Genomic DNA, 7,923 nt, shown 5'->3' on the forward strand with positions numbered 1-7,923 from the left:
TACGAGCCTCGTCCTCTCAATCCTGAGCCAAATCCTGCAAAAAAAAAAAAAAAAAAAAAAAAGCTACCCTCAGCTATTCTCACATCTTTTAACCCCGTCTGGCGAGGCTTACCCGTTCGATGTTCTGAGTTAGAGGCCCCATCGGATGCTGCGAGAGTCCTCCCAGTCGGGTTTTCCTTTCCAACCCTCCCCGTCCGCCGAGGCTTACCCGTCTGTCGCGTGTGCTCCCTTCAGACGTCTGGCGAGAGTCTCCCGGACGGGCCTATGCTTGCCAGCCGCAAGTGAGTCTCATCCATCCGATGCCGTGAGTCGGGATCTCCCTTCGGATGTTGCCAGAGTCCTCCTTGTCGGCTAGCCCAAAAGCTTTTTATCTGCCAAACCGAGAGGACCCAGACGTCCGTCATCCTGAGTCTCAATCTCCTGACGGAGGCTTCATGGGCCCTCTCGGTCAGCGTTAGGCCCTTCACCCACTGAATAGCAGGGGCTATCAGCCAGTAGGGCCCGTACGCCGACACCGTGACCTATTCCGGTCGAGGCAACTCGGGTCCTCCCGGTCGGGCACCACAACCACGCTGCTCCTCCTCATCGGCCGGTAGGGCTCACCGTTCCAACGCCAAAAAGCTCCAGTTGAGCATCGGCCCGAGCCTTACCGACCGGGCGCCAACAACCACGTAGTTCACTAGCTGCAGCTGGTAGGGCCTACTCTCCCAACTCCCAAGTCGCTCCCTCCGGAGTACGTAGGCCCTTCCAGCCTGCCAACGAGATGACTTCTCAGAAACCAAATCAGCCCCCGCCAGTACTCTGCTTTTTTGGGGGGCATTCTTTAAACTGGCGGCTGTCCTCTTCTACATTTGCCTTTTTGGGGGGTACTCTAGGTTCGGGCAATTCCCGAGCTCGGAGCCCTTCCCCGGACAGCACGCCAAATACGCATACCATACCTCAGCTAATTATATGTAAGCGTGAACTAGTGAAATGTAATTATCAATGAAGATTCGGGAGGAGCGCGTCAGATACTTAGCCTAATCATCACAGGTGGACCACAATCAAGTAATCAATCCCACAGTATAAATACCGCTGACTTACCTCTATCCATTGACGGTTTATCAGCATCCCTCCTCCACCCCATCTCCTCACTTCAAGTTCACTTTACAATATACGGGGAAGGGGGGGTACTCTAGGTTCGGGCAATTCCCGAGCTCGGAGCCCTTCCCCGGACAGCACGCCAAATACGCATACCATACCTCAGCTAATTATATGTAAGCGTGAACTAGTGAAACGGCTTTTCAGCGTCAATGCAAACCTAAAGCGGAAGTTATTACTCCACCCCCAGAGGAACGTCATCATGGCAGCTCTACGTTTGGACCCATGTGGATCAAACCACGGATCTGTGTCAAAGTACAGTTTCAGGAAACAGTGTTCACTAAATCGTTTATTTCCCCTGCAGGGACGCGTCGTACTGTGGTGGACGAGCGGCGAGCCGCGTCTTTATGCGGGAAACGCGCTCCCGGTGAAAGCAAAGCGAAAGCGAATCTCAACTCAGCGGCTACGGTTCTCTCCGTTTTTCTTTGCACCAACTCCTCGACATGTTACACTTGAACAGCGTGATTTATAAATGGTTTATCTTACTTGTACTTGTTCAGTTTCGTTACTTTCCCAGTTTTTATTCATTTTCATGACTTTTGGAGATGTTTTTCATGTTCGTGACTTATTGAGATTTTTTTTGTCATGACTTTCCCTGTTTTTATTCTTTTTGGTGTCTTTTTGAGAAATCATGTTCGGGTATTTTCATTTGGAGCCAAAATCTTGTTCAGTAGCCTAATACAAGAAATAAAAACAACTTTTCTTTCTTGTTCTTTTAATCTGTGTTTTTATCAAGCGCTGTCGAACTGAAGGTGAGAATCTGAAAGAACGGGATTCAATGAGGTATGCAAAAAATTGTTTCTTAATGATTCTACAAATTTAAATGATGATTAATTAGATTGATTTTCGTTATTTTCCCAGTTTTTATTGATTTTCATGACTTTTCGAGATTTGATTCATATTTGTGACTTTTGAGATTTTATTTATTATCATGACTTTCCCTGTTTTTTATTCAGTTTCATGCTTTTTTGAGAATTTGTTCATTCTCACGACCTTCCATATTTTTATTTTTTGTTCATGACTTTTTGAGATTTTTTTCATGTTCGTGACTTTTGAGATTTTATTTGAGAAATCATGTTCGGTGATTTTCACTTAGAGTCGAAATATTGTTCAGTAGCCTAATATATATAAAAAAGAGAGAGAAAAAAACCTTTTCTTTCTTGTTCTTTTAATCCGCGTTTTATCAAGCGCTGTAGAACTGAAGGTGAGAATATGAAAGAACGGGATTCAATGAGGTATTTAAAAAATGTTTCTTCTAAATGATTCTACAAATGTAAATGATGATTAAAATGTAAAATGTCATCTTTACCTCTATGGTAGAAAAGGTTGACAATCACACAATGTCACCAAGACATGTTTATGAAACCAAATATCTGTCTTGATGACAGGAGCTTCGAGTGCAGAAAAATGACAAAGGGATTTACAGACAGAGAAATAAAACAAAGGTCAGAATCAGATTCAGAAGAGCTTTATTACCAAGTATATGTACACACACAAGGAACCTGACTTGACGACAGGAGCTTCAACTGACAAACATACATAGGATCCTTGCGTAATTCCCAGATCTGTCCAAGTGTTGCAGGATGTCATGCAGTCCCATGTCGACTGCATCAACCACAGATCTGTTTTCTCTGTAGGCAAACTGAAGAGGATCCAGCAAGGGGCCAGTGATGTCCTTCGTGTAGGCCAACATCAGTTATCAGTTCAGGTAACAACAGTTTTCAGGAGCACTGTGGAATAGAGTTCCTCTTATCCCTCATCATTTTCTTGACACAACTGAAGAGGTTTTTTCTTCTCTCCGTTGAACTTTTTCAGGAGGAATCACTTGGCCCGGCTCGCTAGATCCACCTTTCCATGATCCCCCCGTCAGCATGGGATGATTGTCATGAAACTCTTCCCATGATTTCAAGTGCTGCATCAGGAGGATGTTGTGAAAAAACATGTCAGGATACCTGATCACTTCAGAGAACAAAACTGCACATAGTGCAATGGCGTCTTGGGGAGTCTGTATATAACGGTCGACTTTGGCGAGGTTCCCATTCATGTAGGACCAAACTGTCTCACTAAAATGTTTATTGAACTCTTTTGATGTTTTCAGTGTTGCATAACAAAGTCTTTTGTCTGAAAGATGCATGTCTTGCTCATCTTTTTTGATTGGACGACAGTACAGATTGTTTGGTCGCATCTGTATCGTGAATTTACCAACTAAAAAGTCAGTGGCCCTCATGTCCTTTTTATCCCAAGATTTAATGAGAAAACATATTATTGCAGCATAATGAGGAAAACTTGTTATTCTGATCGGTGCTCGCCATATGTTGTCAGCGACTGAGTCCTGGGGAATGTCTTGAATTGTTGCAGCAGAACACCCTTCCCAGGAGGTGTACACTTTAGACGCTCCATCCAGCATTTTTGCAGAGGGACTTCCAACATTTGTCCTTAGATGAAATATATCAATACCGTCGCTCAGAAAGTTCTTCTCTTTCATCTTCTCCGGATGGAAGGACAGAAGGACTTCTAGCTTGTTGTCGTTCCCCTCGAACCTGGACTGCATGAATGCCAAATACAGAGACGTGCGCAGATATTTCTTCAGAAGCAGTAGCCGAGATTTGGCCCAAGTATTGTTCAGTGGTTATCATTAATAGTTGAAATCTTCTTCAGTCTTCATCAGTTATAGCCGTAATCTTGTTTGGTCAATGGGGAAGTTCTCATTTAGTCTAAGTATTGTTCAGTGGTTATCATTAATAGTTGAAATATTCTTCAGTCTTTATCCAAATATTGTTCAGTGGTTATCATTAATAGTTGAAATATTCTTCAGTCTTTATCACTTACAGTCGTAATCTTGTTCAGTCAGTGGGACAGTTCTCATTTAGTTTAAGTATTGTTCAGTGGTTATGATTAATAGTTTAAATCTTCTTCAGTCTTCATCACTTACAGTCGTAATCTTGTTCGGCCAGTGGGACAGTTCTCATTTAGCCCACTTATTGTTTAGGGGTTATCATTAATAATCGAAATATTCTTCAGTCTTTATCACTTACAGTCGTAATCTTGTTCAGTCAGTGGGACAGTTCTCATTTAGTCTAAGTATTGTTCAGTTATTTATCATTAATAGTTGAAATCTTCTTCAGTCTTCATCAGTTATAGCCGTAATCTTTTTTGGTCAATGGGGAAGTTTTCATTTAGTCTAAGTATTGTTCAGTGGTTATCATTAATAGTTGAAATATTCTTCAGTCTTTATCACTTACAGTCGTAATCTTGTTCGGTCAGTGGGACAGTTCTCATTTAGCCCACTTATTGTTTAGGGGTTATCATTAATAATCGAAATATTCTTGGTTCGAAATCTTGTTCGGTCCACTTGCCCGAACTCATGTTCAGGGGACGCAGTCATTTTATTTCAAGCCTTTTTCATGCTTTTAGACAGGACAAGAAAGAGAGGGGGACTGGAAACTAAATTGTCGAAAGACGGGATTCGATCTCGAGGTTTAAGAAGTGGCACTGCAGCACATGTTAGCGCGTTAACCACTAGACTATCATCGCCAACCGTTAACAGAAGTGTTGTTCTGTAGTTAACACTATGATAGGTCTGGTTATTCATTCATTATTTTGTATTTTGACCGTATGTATGACAGCTGAATTTAATTTGCTCTCCTCAGGCGACTTCATGCCCTCTTTTTTAGATTTCAGAGAAACCAAAGGAAAAGAGGCAGCAGTCTGATGTGAGCTAACTTTTTAATACTTGAACCACTGGTCCGCTTGTCCTCCGATATCAGACTCCTGTAACTAATCATTTTTTAAAGTGAAAAAGTGACGTGACATACAGCCAAGTATGGTAACCCATACTCGGAATTCGTGCTCTGCTTTTAAGCCATCCAAAGTGCTCACACACACACCGTGAACACACCCGGAGCAGTGGGCATCATTTACGCTGCGGCGCCCGGGGAGCAGTTGGGGCTTCGGTGCCTTGCTCAAGGGCACCTCAGTCGTGGTATTGAGGGCTGATAGAGCACTGTACATGCACTCCCCCCACCTACAATTCCTGCCGGCCCGAGACTCGAACTCACAACCCTTCATTTAGAAAGATTGTATTGCTTTTGGCCCACTTTTATTTTCTAAAGACTGATCTTTTTGTCATTGACTGTTTAACTTTTCCAAAAGAAATAAAGTGACTCTATAGGCTACTGTTGAAAATATGTCTTCTTGTCTTTAAAAGGTTTTCCCCAAACTTGGAAATAGTGATGAATCATCTTCACTTCATTATGTTGATTCAATTACATTTTCATGATTTTCTGTGGAAATCTCAAATTTGTTTCAGCATTAATTGCGGGTGCCAAAGTGATATGGAACCAGCATGACTTTGTCACTTTAATTCAAAGTAGTTGGCGTTGACACGCTGATTTAACATTACTGGTGGCTTGCTGTCCGGGATCTGTGTCAATAAACGGCTTTTCAGCGTCAATGCAAACCTAAAGCGGAAGTTATTACTCCACCCCCAGAGGAACGTCATCATGGCAGCTCTACGTTTGGACCCATGTGGATCAAACCACGGATCTGTGTCAAAGTACAGTTTCAGGAAACAGTGTTCACTAAATCGTTTATTTCCCCTGCAGGGACGCGTCGTACTGTGGTGGACGAGCGGCGAGCCGCGTCTTTATGCGGGAAACGCGCTCCCGGTGAAAGCAAAGCGAAAGCGAATCTCAACTCAGCGGCTACGGTTCTCTCCGTTTTTCTTTGCACCAACTCCTCGACATGTTACACTTGAACAGCGTGATTTATAAATGGTTTATCTTACTTGTACTTGTTCAGTTTCGTTACTTTCCCAGTTTTTATTCATTTTCATGACTTTTGGAGATGTTTTTCATGTTCGTGACTTATTGAGATTTTTTTTGTCATGACTTTCCCTGTTTTTATTCTTTTTGGTGTCTTTTTGAGAAATCATGTTCGGGTATTTTCATTTGGAGCCAAAATCTTGTTCAGTAGCCTAATACAAGAAATAAAAACAACTTTTCTTTCTTGTTCTTTTAATCTGTGTTTTTATCAAGCACTGTCGAACTGAAGGTGAGAATCTGAAAGAACGGGATTCAATGAGGTATGCAAAAAATTGTTTCTTAATGATTCTACAAATTTAAATGATGATTAATTAGATTGATTTTCGTTACTTTCCCAGTTTTTATTGATTTTCATGACTTTTCGAGATTTGATTCATATTTGTGACTTTTGAGATTTTATTTATTATCATGACTTTCCCTGTTTTTTATTCAGTTTCATGCTTTTTTGAGAATTTGTTCATTCTCACGACCTTCCATATTTTTATTTTTTGTTCATGACTTTTTGAGATTTTTTTCATGTTCGTGACTTTTGAGATTTTATTTGAGAAATCATGTTCGGTGATTTTCACTTAGAGTCGAAATATTGTTCAGTAGCCTAATATATATAAAAAAGAGAGAGAAAAAAAACTTTTCTTTCTTGTTCTTTTAATCCGCGTTTTATCAAGCGCTGTAGAACTGAAGGTGAGAATCTGAAAGAACGGGATTCAATGAGGTATTTAAAAAATGTTTCTTCTAAATGATTCTACAAATGTAAATGATGATTAAAATGTAAAATGTCATCTTTACCTCTATGGTAGAAAAGGTTGACAATCACACAATGTCACCAAGACATGTTTATGAAACCAAATATCTGTCTTGATGACAGGAGCTTCGAGTGCAGAAAAATGACAAAGGGATTTACAGACAGAGAAATAAAACAAAGGTCAGAATCAGATTCAGAAGAGCTTTATTACCAAGTATATTTACACACACAAGGAACCTGACTTGACGACAGGAGCTTCAACTGACAAACATACATAGGATCCTTGCGTAATTCCCAGATCTGTCCAAGTGTTGCAGGATGTCATGCAGTCCCATGTCGACTGCATCAACCACAGATCTGTTTTCTCTGTAGGCAAACTGAAGAGGATCCAGCAAGGGGCCAGTGATGTCCTTCGTGTAGGCCAACATCAGTTATCAGTTCAGGTAACAACAGTTTTCAGGAGCACTGTGGAATAGAGTTCCTCTTATCCCTCATCATTTTCTTGACACAACTGAAGAGGTTTTTTTCTTCTCTCCGTTGAACTTTTTCAGGAGGAATCACTTGGCCCGGCTCGCTAGATCCACCTTTCCATGATCCCCCCGTCAGCATGGGATGATTGTCATGAAACTCTTCCCATGATTTCAAGTGCTGCATCAGGAGGATGTTGTGAAAAAACATGTCAGGATACCTGATCACTTCAGAGAACAAAACTGCACATAGTGCAATGGCGTCTTGGGGAGTCTGTATATAACGGTCGACTTTGGCGAGGTTCCCATTCATGTAGGACCAAACTGTCTCACTAAAATGTTTATTGAACTCTTTTGATGTTTTCAGTGTTGCATAACAAAGTCTTTTGTCTGAAAGATGCATGTCTTGCTCATCTTTTTTGATTGGACGACAGTACAGATTGTTTGGACGCATCTGTATCGTGAATTTACCAACTAAAAAGTCAGTGGCCCTCATGTCCTTTTTATCCCAAGATTTAATGAGAAAACATATTATTGCAGCATAATGAGGAAAACTTGTTATTCTGATCGGTGCTCGCCATATGTTGTCAGCGACTGAGTCCTGGGGAATGTCTTGAATTGTTGCAGCAGAACACCCTTCCCAGGAGGTGTACACTTTAGACGCTCCATCCAGCATTTTTGCAGAGGGACTTCCAACATTTGTCCTTAGATGAAATATATCAATACCGTCGCTCAGAAAGTTCTTCTCTTT

The 7,923-nt window shown here is 41.4% G+C and overlaps 2 long non-coding RNA genes across 2 annotated transcripts; both read left to right on the forward strand.

Annotated features, from left to right (window-relative positions):
* The first annotated feature begins 1,333 nt into the window (after positions 1–1,333).
* LOC113070178 (uncharacterized) lies at positions 1,334–4,524 on the forward strand. The gene is made up of 3 exons (XR_003279869.1): positions 1,334–1,923; positions 2,778–2,848; positions 2,956–4,524. It is a non-coding gene; the product is annotated as an uncharacterized LOC113070178 (long non-coding RNA).
* A 1,654-nt stretch (positions 4,525–6,178) lies between these two features.
* LOC113070179 (uncharacterized) lies at positions 6,179–7,611 on the forward strand. Its single transcript, XR_003279870.1, has 3 exons — positions 6,179–6,223; positions 7,078–7,148; positions 7,257–7,611. It is a non-coding gene; the product is annotated as an uncharacterized LOC113070179 (long non-coding RNA).
* The last annotated feature ends 312 nt before the right edge of the window (positions 7,612–7,923 follow it).

Source organism: Carassius auratus, unplaced genomic scaffold, assembly GCF_003368295.1.
Source record: "Carassius auratus strain Wakin unplaced genomic scaffold, ASM336829v1 scaf_tig00003277, whole genome shotgun sequence".
In the NCBI taxonomy this organism is placed as follows: domain Eukaryota; kingdom Metazoa; phylum Chordata; class Actinopteri; order Cypriniformes; family Cyprinidae; genus Carassius; species Carassius auratus.